Source organism: Scyliorhinus torazame, chromosome 1, assembly GCF_047496885.1.
Source record: "Scyliorhinus torazame isolate Kashiwa2021f chromosome 1, sScyTor2.1, whole genome shotgun sequence".
NCBI lineage: Eukaryota > Metazoa > Chordata > Chondrichthyes > Carcharhiniformes > Scyliorhinidae > Scyliorhinus > Scyliorhinus torazame.
The window spans coordinates 22,055,411-22,070,241 of record NC_092707.1 but is presented as its reverse complement, the minus strand read 5'-3'; positions in this window follow the sequence as shown (position 1 = coordinate 22,070,241).

Genomic DNA, 14,831 nt, shown 5'->3' with positions numbered 1-14,831 from the left:
AGACACTCAGTGATTTGGCCTCCAAAGCCTCTGCGGCAAAGAGTTCCACAGAATCACCACCCTCTGGCTGAAGAAATTCCTCCTCATCTCAGTTTTAAAGGACCGTCCCTTTGGTCTGAGATTCTGTCCTGTCAGAAGCAGTGACACTTGCCCAGTCAGCTAATGCCGTTAAATCTCTTGTTTTTAAAAAAAATATATAAATAGAGAAAGACAGAAAATTGAAAATTGGCAGCACGGTAACATTGTGGATAGCACAATTGCTTCACAGCTCCAGGGTCCCGGGTTTGATTCCGGCTTGGGTCACTGTCTATGCGGAGTCTGTACATAATCCCCGTGTGTGCATGGGTTTCCTCCGGGTGCTCCGGTTTCCTCCCAAAGTCCAAAGATGTGCAGGTTAGGTGGATTGGCCATGATAAATTGCCCTTAGTGTCCAAAATTGCCCTTAGTGTTGGGTGGGGTTACTGGATTATGGGGTTACTGGATTATGGGGATAGGGTGGAGGTGTTGACCTTGGGTAGGGTGCTCATTCCAAGAGCCGGTGCAGACTCGATGGGCCGAATGGCCTCCTTCTGCACTGTAGATTCTATGATAATCTATGAAAAGAGTTGCGCAGGATAACGGTAATTCTTTACAACCAATTTACAAATGCAAATTATAATCAGAGAGAGAGAGAGAGCAAACAGTAAAAGAACCATTGTCATTTTTATTTAATTGTCTCCTGGCACCATTTCTGTTGCACCGTACTGGCAGGATTTGGTGTGGGGCGTCACACTGCACCAAATCATTGGCTCTATTGATGGCATCTTTAGGGCGAAGCTGGCATGGAGGATAATCCAGAACCGCCCAACTGAATGCAGCAAAAAAAAATCAGACTGCGGCACTAGCTGCCCCCCAAGCTTCCCAATGTTTGCGAATCAACGATTAACCCATTCGTCCTGAATTCTGTCTCTGCTGTCTTGACTGAGGTGCAAACACGCTTGAAATAGAGAAGGCCTCTGTAAAAGTGGCAGAAAGCATTATTCTCTCTTGTATGGAAACATACCGACGTTACAGCACAAAGGCAGGCCATTCGGCCCAGCCAGTTGATACTGGCGTTCACGAGCCTCCCCCCCCCCCCCCCCCCCCACCTCACTCTATCTCACCTTATCATCACATTCTTCCAATTCTTTCGCTCCCGTGTGTTTATCTAGGTTCTCCTGAAAGGCATCTATCCACTCCGCTTCGTCTGTTCCTATGGCAGTACGTTTCACGTTCTAACCGTGCTCTGGGTAAAGAGATTTTTCCTACATTCTTTATTGAACCTATTATTGACCCTATTATGTATGTGATTTTAGTATTTGGTCCCCCCCCCCTCCGCAAGTTTCAGGTGAACGTGATAAGCATCCGGGCACCTATAGCGCACGGTGTGACTTCAAGATCAGCCTATTGTGAAAGGTTTTACTTTGTGTGTGTGTATGTGTGGGGGTGGGGCGGGGGGCACAGGGTGGAATTTGAACTTGGATGCTCTGACCCTTTCTCACTCCCCCCTCACTGGCAGTGCCCCTTCACCAACCATGGGCACACTTTGTGTGCACAAAATGAATCAGGATGTTGACTTTTGTCCGCACCCCTCTACACGATGGACAAAGAAGATTTATCGAAAGGTTTGCAATCGATGCAATCGGTGATTGTATAAACTATGCTTGTTTGTCAAACAAAAGAATGGTTTCTGGCAATTTGTTGGCACGAACCGGCTTTGTACGGAATAAAGCGCCACACATATTTTGTACTCAATGTGACATGTTTTTACAAAATAAAGTATGTAAAATTTTGTTACAAAGGGGGAAAAAAAGGGTAATAATATGATGCGACATTTCTGATTTTTTTTTTTCCCGGATGTAAATTTCCTGAACGGGAATGAATGAAATTAATTCCTATTCAATTTCTTGGAAGTCCAGTTCTTGCGCTCACCTGAATTGTCCTCAGGTTAAGCATTAAAATATTCCTCTTGTGATCCTCAATTAAGTCTCTGAGTTTTTTATTCCTTCCACCAACTGTTTTATTTTACGAATTGAAGGAATTAAGAAGTCTCAGTAAAGAATGCCACGCGTGTTTCAGGCAGGAAGCTGTGCCAGTCAGACAGGGTCCCAGGTTCGATTCCCGGTTTGGGTCACTGTCTGTGCGGAGTCTGCACGTTCTCCCCGTGTCTGCGTGGGTTTCCTCCGGGTGTTCCGGTTTCCTCCCACAGTCCAAAGACGTGCAGGTTAGGTGGATTGGCCATGCTAAATTGCCCTTAGTGTCAAAATAGTTTAGGAGCGGTTATTGGGTTACGGGGATAGGGTGGAAGTGAGGGCTTAAGTGGGTCGGTGCCGACACGATGGGCCGAATGGCCTCCTTCTGCACTCTATGTTCTATCCATGTTTCAGGCAGGAAGCTGTGCCAGTCAGACAATGCACGTGAGACAGATGGGAAAGTGTAAATGTGCAAAGGGAGTCATCGTCACTAAGTCATTGAAAGCTCACATGCAGAGGTAGAAAGAAATTAGGAAGACTAATGGTATGTCAATCTTTATCGCAAGAGGATTTGAGTACATGAGTAGTGAAGTATTGCTTAATTTGTGTAGATCGTTGATTAAACCACACCTGGAGTACTGGGTGCAGTCCTGGACCCCTCACCTTGGGAAGTTATTACCATAGAGGGAGTGCTCCAGGGGGTCACCAGATTGTTCGGGGGATGGCAGGACTGTCCTATGAAGAGAGATTGGAGAAACTGGGCCTGTTGTCTCCAGAGTTTCGAAGAATGAGAGGTAATCTCATTGAAACCTACAAAATACAGAAAGGGACATATGGGGTAGATGCAGGTGAGATGTTTCTCCTGGTTGGGGAGTCTGGAACCAGGGGATTCAATTTCAAAATAAGGGGGGCAACCACTTAGGTTCAAGATGAGGAGAAATCTTGTAAAAATTCAACCACTTATGGTGTTGCCACCTTTCCATAGGGAAAAAGTTTTAAAAATTCTCCTGGGAAACACCTTCCATTATTACGTTTATTCACACTTACCGCAAAGGCTGGTCAATGCACAGTGGGCTAAACAGCTGGCTTGTAGTGCAGAACAGTGCCAGCAGCGCGGGTTCAATTCCTGTACCGGCCTCCCCGAACAGGCGCCGGAATGTGGCGACTAGGGGCTTTTCACAGTAACTTCATTGAAACCTACTTGTGACAATGAGCGATTATTATAGGGGCTGGTTTAGCACAGGGCTAAATCGCTGGCTTTGAAAGCAGACCAAGGCAGGCCGGCAGCACGGTTCAATTCCCGTACCAGCCTCCCTGAACAGGCGCCGGAATGTGGCAACGAGGGGCTTTTCACAGTAACTTCATTTGAAGCCTACTTGTGACAATAAGCGATTTTCATTTCATTTCATGCTCATGCAAGACAAATCACCTGTGATGCCTTCAAAGGTCCTGATCGCATACAAAATCCCTCATGAAGAAAGATCACGGACTAGAAAAGACCACTCTTTTTCACTCCCTGCCAGGTTTGCTGAGTACTCTCAGCATTATCTGTTTGCCTTACAAAGTCAAATGCGATGGTTATCTTCACAGCGATAGGCAGCTGCTCTCAGCTGGCTCTCTTATCTGAAGGTAAGGCTCAAATGGACATGGACCTGAGGAAACAGGGATGCCATGGCAGGTCTCCTTGAACATTCCCTAGTTCCTGTTCCTAAATCTAAAGTCTTGGACCTTTGGAAAGCTCGTCCCCTCCTGAGGTACAGGGCCACCTGCCATTGACCCCTTTGAGAACGGTTTTTCTCCATCCTTCAAATCGAGCACAGCCATTAGAAGGTACACCTCAGCCTCTCAGTCAAACACATTGGCTGCTACAGCTGGCAATGAAGCAGGGGCTGGTTTAGCACACTGGGCTAAATCGCTGGCTTTTAAAGCAGGCCAGCAGCACGGTTCAATTCCTGTACCAGCCTCCCTGAACAGGTGCCGGAATGTGGCGACTAGGGGCTTTTCACAGTCACTTCATTTGAAGCCTACTTGTGACAATAAGCAATTTTCATTTCATTTCATTTTCAGGTGCTGTCAGCAACAGTGTTGCCGCCAACAGATCTTTCCAAATAGATCACGCAGTGCAAGCTTTAGGTGGGGGGGGGTAATTCTCCACAGATAATGCAAACATTTGTGTGAAAAGGCTGAATAGTGTCAGAGCTTGCAACACGATCGCAAACTGTCACTCCCACATTTAAGGAGCCCAATTTGAAAGTCTGGAAGCACTGCATAAGCTGAAGAAACAACATCACTGAAGGAGTGGACAGCTGAGAGACATTTACGATTTCACTGAGGGACCATTTGTACATGACGGCGCACAATTAGGAGTCCTTCCCTTTTCAGGCACACTATGGTTTTCCAAAATCTTCAAAATTTTGGTTTCGCAGACTGGGCTGAATCGCTGCCTTTGAAAGCAGACCAAGGCAGGCCAGCAGCACGGTTCGATTCCCGTACCAGCCTCCCCGAACAGGCGCCGGAATGTGGCGACTAGGGGCTTTTCACAGTAACTTCATTTGAAGCCTACTTGTGACAATAAGCGATTTTCATTTCATTTTCAAATGTATTCCTCCCTCTGCATTTAACTCCTCACTCCTGAGTGATCAGAAACTGAACTGGACTCGCCATATTAATACTGTGGCTACCAGAGCAGGTCGAAGGCAAGGGATCCTACGGGAAGTAACTCACCTCCTGCAACCCCCAAAGCCTGTCCACCATCTACAAGTCACAAGTCAGGAATGTAATGGAATACTATCCACTTGCCTGGGTGTGCGCAGCTCTAACAACACTCAGGAAGCTTGACTCCATCCTGGACAAAGCAGCCCCGCTTGATTGCTCCCCCTTCCACAAACATTCAAACCCTCCACCACTGACGAACAGTGGCTGCCGTGTGTTCCATCTACAAGATACACTGCAGTAACACTCCAAGGTTCTTTTGTTTGCACTGAGTGCTGAATTTGGTGCATTTGAGTGCGATAGTGAGAGTTTGGTGACCGAGGGAGTATAAGGCTTCATTTTTATCTAAAGTTTAGTCTTTCTTTTATTTAGTTAATTAACTTAAAAGTTGCTGTTTGGTTTAGAAGAAGGTGAATTTTCAATAAGCTTTAAACAGGCTTCTACTTGTAGGCACTTGCAGCTGGAGCTTGTTAATTAGTGAATTGGATTAGGCCAGTTTTCAGAGGCTAGATTCACAGTATAAAAGTGATCCCCTACAGTGCAGACTTTGTTTGCACTGAGTGCTGAATTTGGTGCATTTGAGTGCGATAGTGAGAATTTGGTGACCGAGGGAGTGCTGAATTTGGTGCATTTGAGTGCGATAGTGAGAGTTTGGTGACCGAGGGAGTGCTGAATTTGGTGCATTTGAGTGCGATAGTGAGAGTTTGGTGACCGAGGGAGTTAGGTGAGGAGGGAGTAAGGTGCTCCTTTCATTTTGTTTCCGACATTTCCGCAAAGAGTGCGAAGAGAGCCAGGAGTTTACAGAAAGTGTAGCTGACTGGGAGCAGGGTCGGAGGGCGGACATCTAGTTAGTCCACAGGGCAGCTATATTCTGTCAGGTAAGAGGGGATGGAGGCTAGGCCAGTTACATGCTCCTCCTGTACGATGTGGGTGGTGAGGGATACCACCGGTGTCCCCACTGACTATACCTGCGGGAAGTGCACCCAACTTCAGCTCCTCAAAGACCGTGTTAGGGAACTGGAGCTGAAGCTGGATGAACTTCGGATCATCCGGGAGGCAGAGGGGGTGATTGAGAAGAGTTACAAGGAGGTAACCACACCCAAGGTACAGGACAAGAATAGCTGGGTTACAGTCAGGGGGAAAAAAACAAACAGGCTGGAAGTGCAGGGATCCCTCGTAGCCGTTCCCCTTCAAAACAAGTATACCGTTTTGGATGCTGTTGGGGGGGATGACCTACCGGGGGAAGGCCCTAGCGGCCAGGTCTCTGGCACTGAGTCTGGCTCTGGGGCTCAGAAGGGAAGGGGGGAGAATAGAAAAGCAATAGTTGTAGGAGATTCAATGGTTAGGGGAATAGATAGGAGATTCTGTGGTCGCGAGCGAGACACCCGGAAGGTATGTTGCCTCCCGGGTGCCAGGGCCAGGGATGTCTCGGATCGTGTCTTCAGGATCCTTAAGGGGGAGGGTGAGCAGCCAGAAGTCGTGGTGCACATTGGTACCAACGACATAGGTAGGAAAAGGGGTGTGGAGGTAATAAACAAGTTTAGGGAGTTAGGCTGGAAGTTAAAAGCCAGGACAGACAGAGTTGTCATCTCTGGTTTGTTGCCGGTGCCACGTGATAGCGAGGCTAGGAATAGGGAGAGAGTGCAGTTGAACACGTGGCTGCAGGAATGGTGTAGGAGGGAGGGCTTCAGGTATTTGGATAATTGGAGCGCATTCTGGGGAAGGTAGGACCTGTACAAGCAGGGCGGGTTGCATCTGAACCAGAGGGGCACCAATATCCTGGGAGGGAGGTTTTCTAGTACTCTTCGGGAGGGTTTAAACTAATTTGGCAGGGGAATGGGAACCGGATTTGTAGTCCAGCAACTAAGGTAGCTGATATTCAGGACGCCAAAGCGTGTAATGAGGAAGTGGGGAAGGGAACACTGACAAAGGAGAGTACTTGCAGGCACGGAGATGGGTTGAAGTGTGTATACTTCAACGCAAGAAGCATCAGGAATAAGGTGGGTGAACTTAAGGCATGGATTGGCACTTGGGACTACGATGTGGTGGCCATCACGGAATCTTGGATAGAAGAGGGGCAGAAATGGTTGTTGGAGGTCCCTGGTTATGGATGTTTCAATAAGATTAGGGAGGGTGGTAAAAGAGGTGGGGGGGGGGGGGGGTGGCATTATTAATTAGAGATAGTATAACAGCTGCAGAAAGGCAGTTCGACGAGTATCACCCTATTGAGGTAGTATGGGTTGAAGTCAGAAATAGGAAAGGAGCAGTCACCTTGTTAGGAGTTTTCTATAGGCCCCCCAATAGTAGCAGAGATGTGGAGGAACAGATTGGGAAACAGATTTTGGAAAGGTGCAGAAGTCATAGGGTAGTAGTCATGGGCGACTTTAACTTCCCAAATATTGAGTGGAAACTCTTTAGATCAAATAGTTTGGATGGGGTGGTGTTTGTGCAGTGTGTCCAGGAAGCTTTTCTAACACAGTATGTAGATTGTCCGACCAGAGGAGGGGCAATATTGGATTTAGTACTGGGTAATGAACCAGGGCAAGTGATAGATTTGTTAGTGGGGGAGCATTTTGGAGATAGTGACCACAATTCTGTGACTTTCACTTTAGTAATGGAGAGGGATAGGTACGTGCAACAGGGCAAGGTTTACAATTGGGGGAAGTGTAAATACGATGTTGTCAGACAAGAATTGAAGTGCATAAGTTGAGAACATAGGCTGGCAGGGAAGGACACAAGTGAAATGTGGAACTTGTTCAAGGAACAGGTGCTACGTGTCTTTGATATGTATGTCCCTGTCAGGCAGGGAAGAGATGGTCGAGTGAGGGAACCATGGTTGACAAGAGAGGTTGAATGTCTTGTTAAGAGGAAAAAGGTGACTTATGTAAGGCTGAGGAAACAAGGTTCAGACAGGGCATTGGAGGGATACAAGATAGCCAGGAGGGAACTGAAGAAAGGGATTAGGAGAGCTAAGAGAGGGCATGAACAATCTTTGGCGGGTAGGATCAAGGAAAACCCCAAGGCTCACATATGTGAGGAATATGAGAATGACTAGAGCGAGGGTAGGTCCGATCAAGGACAGTAGCGGGAGATTGTGTATTGAGTCTGAAGAGGGAGGGGAGGTCTTGAACGAGTACTTTTCTTCTGTATTTACAAATGAGAGGGGCGATATTGTTGGAGAGGACAGTGTGAAACAGATTGGTAAGCTCGAAGAAATACTTGTTAGGAAGGAAGATGTGTTGGGCATTTTGAAAAACCTGAGGATAGACAAGTCCCCCGGGCCTGACGGGATATATCCAAGGATTCTATGGGAAGCAAGAGATGAAATTGCAGAGCCGTTGGCAATGATCTTTTCGTCCTCACTGTCAACAGGGGTGGTACCAGGGGATTGGAGATTGACGAATGTCGTGCCCCTGTTCAAAAAAGGGACTAGGGATAACCCTGGGAATTACAGGTCAGTTAGTCTTACTTCGGTGGTAGGCAAAGTAATGGAAAGGGTACTGAAGGATAGGATTTCTGAGCATCTGGAAAGACACTGCTTGATTAGGGATAGTCAGCACGGATTTGTGAGGGGTAGGTCTTGCCTTACAAATCTTATTGAATTCTTTGAGGAGGTGACCAAGCATGTGGATGAAGGTAAAGCAGTGGATGTAGTGTACATGGATTTTAGTAAGGCATTTGATAAAGTTCCCCATGGTAGGCTTATGCAGAAAGTAAGGAGGCATGGGATAGTGGGAAATTTGGCCAGTTGGATAACGAACTGGCTAACCGATAGAAGTCAGATAGTGGTGGTGGATGGCAAATATTCAGCCTGGATCCCAGTTACCAGTGGCGTACCGCAGGGATCAGTTCTGGGTCCTCTGCTGTTTGTGATTTTCATTAATGACTTGGATGAGGGAGTTGAAGGGTGGGTCAGTATATTTGCAGACGATACGAAGATTGGTGGAGTAAGGAGGGCTGTTGTCGGCTGCAAAGAGACATAGATAGGATGCAGAGCTGGGCTGAGAAGTGGCAGATGGAGTTTAACCCTGAAAAGTGTGAGGTTGTCCATTTTGGAAGGACAAATATGAATGCGGAATATAGGGTTAACGGTAGAGTTCTTGGCAATGTGGAGGAGCAGAGAGATCTTGGGGTCTATGTTCATACATCTTTGAAAGTTGCCACTCAAGTGGATAGAGCTGTGAAGAAGGCCTATGGTGTGCTCGCGTTCATTAACAGAGGGATTGAATTTAAGAGCCGTGAGGTGATGATGCAGCTGTACAAAACTTTGGTAAGGCCACATTTGGAGTATTGTGTACAGTTTTGGTCGCCTCATTTTAGGAAGGATGTGGAAGCTTTGGAAAAGGTGCAAAGAAGATTTACCAGGATGTTGCCTGGAATGGAGAGTAGGTCTTACGAGGAAAGGTTGAGGGTGCTAGGCCTTTTCTCATTAGAACGGAGAAGGATGAGGGGCGACTTGATAGAGGTTTATAAGATGATCAGGGGAATAGATAGAGTAGACAGTCAGAGACTTTTTCCCCGGGTGGAACAAACCATTACAAGGGGACATAAATTTAAGGTGAAAGGTGGAAGATATAGGAGGGATATCAGAGGTAGGTTCTTTACCCAGAGAGTAGTGGGGGCATGGAATGCACTGCCTGTGGAAGTAGTTGAGTCGGAAACATTAGGGACCTTCAAGCAGCTATTGGATAGGTACATGGATTACGGTAAAATGATATAGTGTAGATTTATTTGTTCTCAAGGGCAGCACGGTAGCATTATGGATAGCACAATTGCTTCACAGCTCCAGGGTCCCAGGTTCAATTCCGGCTTGGGTCGCTGTCTGTGCGGAGTCTGCACGTCCTCCCCGTGTCTGCGTGGGTTTCCTCCGGGTGCTCCGGTTTCCTCCCATAGTCCAAAGATGTGCGGGTTAGGTGAATTGGCCAATGATAAATTGCCCTTAATGTCCAAATTGCCCTTGGTGTTGGGTGGAGGTGTTGAGTTTGGGTAGGGTGCTCTTTCCAAGAGCTGGTGCAGACTCAAAGGGCCGAATGGCCTCCTTCTGCACTGTAACTTCAATGATAATCTATGATTAATCTAGGACAAAGGTTCGGCACAACATCGTGGGCCGAAGGGCCTGTTCTGTGCTGTATTTTCTATGTTCTATGTTCTATGTTCCTTCGGTAGCATCTTTCAAACCCACCACCGCTGCGATTTAGAAAGGACAAGGGCAACAGATACCTGGGAACCCCACCACCTGGAGGTTCCCCTCCAAGCCACTCACCAGCCTGACTTGGAAATGTATCACAGTTCCTTCACTGTCGGTGGGGCAACAGCCTGGAACTCCCTCCCTAACAGCACAGTAGGTGTACCTACACCTCAAGGACTGCAGCCTTTCAAAAAGGCAGCTCACCACCACCTTCTGAAGGGCAACTAGCGATGGGCAAAAAAATGCTGGCCTAACCAGCGACGCCCACACCCCGTAAATGATTTTAAAAAACACATTGCATGCCTTGTTCAATTCAGTGGGACGTGCTTGGGGGCCGTAAGGATGTGCTGTTTGAAGACACCATTGGGTAACAGTGTATTCCATCCATCGGATGCAACCCAGCAAGTCGTCACAGCCAGCAGGTCAACAACGCCAGAACCTGAGACCCCAATCATCTCGAGGACAAGGGCAACACGGGGGTGGGAAAACCATCACTTCTAAACAACCCCTCCCCCAAATCACACAATGTCCGTACTTGGGAAATATATTGTCACTTCTTCGATAAGGCTGGGTTAAAATCCTGGAGCTGCCTACCTAACCACCATCGTGGGGTGAGCGTGCCAATCAGGACTGCAGTGGCTCGAGGAGAAAGCCCATCAGCATATCAAATGCAACCTGATACAGGCAATAATATCCCGGGGGCCTTGTGTGTGATCCCGAGATTGACTGGAAAAGCTGGCTATTGCATGCGATCGAAAGAAAAACTTTACATTGTCCGGCATCCGACAACGGCTCTTTGGCTGCATCTCAGGGATTGTGAAAACTCTCGACAGTGGTACAATTCACAATCGCATTCAGCTGAAAATGCATGGCATATTTATGAATAAATGTTAGTTAAATCATAGAATTGACAGTGCAGAAGGAGGCCATTCGTCCCATCGAGTCTGCACCGGCTCCTGGAAAGAGCACCCTACCCAAGGTCAACACCTCCACCCTAACCCCACAACCCATCAACCCCACCCAACACTAAGGGCAATTTTGGACACTAAGGGCAATTTATCACGGCCAATCCTCCTAACCTGCACATTTTTGGACTGTGGGAGGAAACCGGAGCACCCGGAGGAAACCCACGCAGACACGGGGAGGACGTGCAGACTCCGCACAGGCAGTGACCCAAGCCGGAATCGAACCTGGGACCCTGGAGCTGTGAAGCAATTGTGCTATCCACAATGCTACCGTGCTGCCCTGAAGCACTTCTTAATCCCTGTTATTTTGAAGCACTAAAGATTGCTGGACAGGTTTAACATTGCACACAAAGCTCCTTTCTGGATACTGAGCGACCGTATGAGATGTATCTGTGGCCGCAACCCTTTGCCACAGTGCTGTTCACAATGCATTGGCCACACTGCCTCGATGGACGGGATAAAAACAGTGGCGGATTGCCACTCAAAATGGTCTCACCCTCGATGAAATTCCAAAGCGGAGGTCTCGCTCAACCTTCCTCACTCAGGCTGGATGAGACAGGAGCAGCGAAGCACCCCCCCCCCCAACCCCCCCCGGCTGCATCGACGTGGAATAACTGGGGCGCTGGGGAGAATGGAACACCCCCTCCCCCCCTTTTCATAGCACCCACTGGCGTAATGGAGATGTTTAAACGGGTAATTTAAAGAGAGAAGGTAAGTTTCAACGGTAAGCGATTCAGACAATGGCGGGAGAGTGGGTGAGGAGCGGGTGGGGGAGGAAGGGCAGGTGTTGTGACACCCTGGGTGAGTGTGCGGTCAAGTTCCAGCTCCACAGACTCCGAGCCCCAATACAAGTGAACGAACCAATAATTTATGCATTTTCCTGAGATTTGTCAACCTTGACTGCTCCAATGAGTCACAGCACCAGATTTGTAAGTAAACATTTTTTAAAAAACGTTATTTATCGCAAGGGAAAAAAGGTGAGTACATATTCGTAAAGAATGGACCAATGGTCTGCTAATCTAACTATTCCCAAAACCCGGTCCCACTTTCCACCCAGACACACACAGGACAGACACACGGTGCGGCGGGGGAGGGAGGTTACAAAATAACAGGGATTAAGAAATATGAGATAGTTCTTTGCTGCTGAGATAGAGGTCTGTGTAGCCAGCGATCTTTGAATGGTGTCTTCAACGAGAACCTGCAGGCTGTAGAATGCGCTCTTTACAGCAGGTTCTACATCCACTCTGCTTTCCAACTCTGTGGAGATTCTGGCTATATCGTGAAGAGAGTTCTCAGACTGAGCTTTTCCCAGCCATTCAGACAGAGGATTAAACTGTTACAGACTGTGGTGAACACCACTAGTGGTATATTATGTGTATTACGGCGCTGCACGTATATTAGAGGTACGATGGTAAATCCCTGCATGCTGGCTCCACCCAGCAGGCGGCGTATAAAAGTGTGTGCTCTCCTGAGTTGCAGCCATTCTGGTTCCAGCGACAGGAGGCACAACATCTTGTTCAATAAAGACTCGATTGTTTCACCATTCTCGTCTCGTGGTAATTGACGGTACATCAATTTATTGAACAAGATTTTTAAATGATGGATCTCCTCTTCAAGCCTGATCGCCTGCAGCTAAGCCCTCAAGCAGCCAACGCCACGTCCACCTTCGACCACTGGCTAACCTGCTTCGAAGGCTACCTCAGAGCAGCCGCTGAAGAACCCTCGGACTCGCAGAAGCTCCAAGTCCTCTATTCACGGGTGAGCCCTGACATTTTTCCCCTCATCCGGGATGCGCCCACCTACTCTGAAGCGATGACACTCCTGGAGGGATATTACGTTCGACCAGTGAATCAAGTATACGCCAGGCACCTCCTGGCCACGAGACAGCAACTGCCTGGGGAGACCCTGGATGATTTCTTGCGTGCCCTGCAGATCCTAGGTAGGAACTGTAACTGCCAGACAGTTTCGGCAGTCCAACACACCGAACTTTTAATTAGAGACGCTTATGTCACGGGCATGAAGTCTGCGTACGTCCGCCAGCGGCTACTGGAAGGGGGTACGCTCGATCTTGCGGGGACTAGGCAGCTCGCTAATTCATTAGAAGTGGTCTCCCGTAACGTTCACTCCTACCCCCCCCCCCCGACCGCGCGGCACCCTCGTAGGCATCGTGGGCCCCACCAGCTGCCGACTCCAGCTCACCGCAAGCCTGCGCCGCGCGGCAGCCAGCCAACACTGGCGGGCCCAAGTGTTATTTTTGCGGACAAAGCAAACACCCCAGGCAGCGCTGCCCGGCGCGGAGCGCGACCTGCAACGGCTGTGGGAAGGAAGGGCACTTCCTTTCTGTTTGCCAGGCCCGGTCGGTCGCTGCTGTTTCCAGGCCCAGCATTTCTACACCCCCCACATGCGACCCAGGTGCGCCGCCATCTTCCCCTCCGCAAGCCACGTGCGGCCCGTGGGTGCCACCATCTTTGATGCCACCCGCCATGTGTGCCCCGTGGGCACCGCCATTTTCGGCGCGATTTTGGACCACGCCTCAAGACCTCTCTTGTCTGACCGTTCATCGCCTACCGCTACCTCCGCCACCGCCGATCAGCCCGGGACCCCCCAGCATCTTCCGCAGCTCGCCTCTTGATGTACGATCAATGACCACTAAAGCGAGATTGTAGTCCAACTGAAGGCTTTAATAAGCGAGATGTTTCCCCCAGCAGCTCAGGTACAGAATGAGGGCTGCTGGGGCGGCACGGGTTCTTATACTCCGCCTATCAGGGCAGAGCTATTATACACTCCAGCCAATAGCAAGCATACAGGTTCTACCAATGTTACTTTAGCCTCTCAGGTACCGTAATACCTATAATACCACACCTCTATCACCCTGGATCAGTCTCGGCCCCGCGACCACGACGACGACTGTGACGATCAATGAGCACGAGACGACCTGCCTCTTTGAATCCGGGAGCACAGAGAGCTTCATCCACCCCACTACGGTAAGGCGCTGCTCCCTCCCGGTACACCCCGTCACCTAGAAAATCTCCCTGGCCTCGGGATCCCATTCCGTTGAAATCTGGGGGTACTGTATCGCGACCCTCACCATCCAGGGCATAGAGTTCACCAACTTCCGGCTCTATGTCCTCCCCCACCTCTGCACTGCCCTGTTACTCGGCCTGGACTTCCAGTGCCATCTCCAAATCCCTACCGCCACTCACCGTCTGCGGCCTCACGACCCTTAAGGTCAATCCACCTTCCCTGTTTCCCTCTATCACCCCGGACTGCAAACCCGTCACCACTAGGAGCAGACGGTACAGTGCGCAGGACAGGACCTTCATCAGGTCGGAGGTCCAACGGCTTCTGCGGGAGGGGGTCACTGAGGCCAGCAACAGCCCCTGGAGAGCTCAAATAGTGGTAGTGAAGACTGGGGAGAAGCACAGGATGGTCATTGACTACAGTCAGACTGTAGCTGTATGGAACCTTAGTTAGGCCACACTTGGAGTATAGTGTTCAATTCTGGTTGCCACACTACCAGAAGGGTGTGGAGGCTTTAGAGAGGGTGCAGAAGAGATTTACCAGGATGTTGCCTGGTATGGAGGGCATTAGCTATGAGGAGCGGTTGAATAAGCTCGGTTTGTTCTCACTGGAACGACGGAGGTTGAGGGGCGACCTGATAGAGGTATACAAAATTATGAGGGGCATAGACGGAGTGGATAGTCAGAGGCTTTTCCCCAGGGTAGGGGGGTCAATTACTAGGGGGCATAGGTTTAAGGCGAGAGGGGCAAGGTTTAGAGTAGATGTACGAGGCAAGTTTTTTACACAGAGGGTAGTGGGTGCCTGGAACTCGCTACCGGAGGAGGTGGTGGAAGCAGGGACGATAGTGATATTTAAGGGGCATCTTGACAAATACATGAATAGGATGGGAATAGAAGGATACGGACCCAGGAAGTGTAGAAGATTGTAGTTTAGTCGGGCAGCATGGTCGGCACG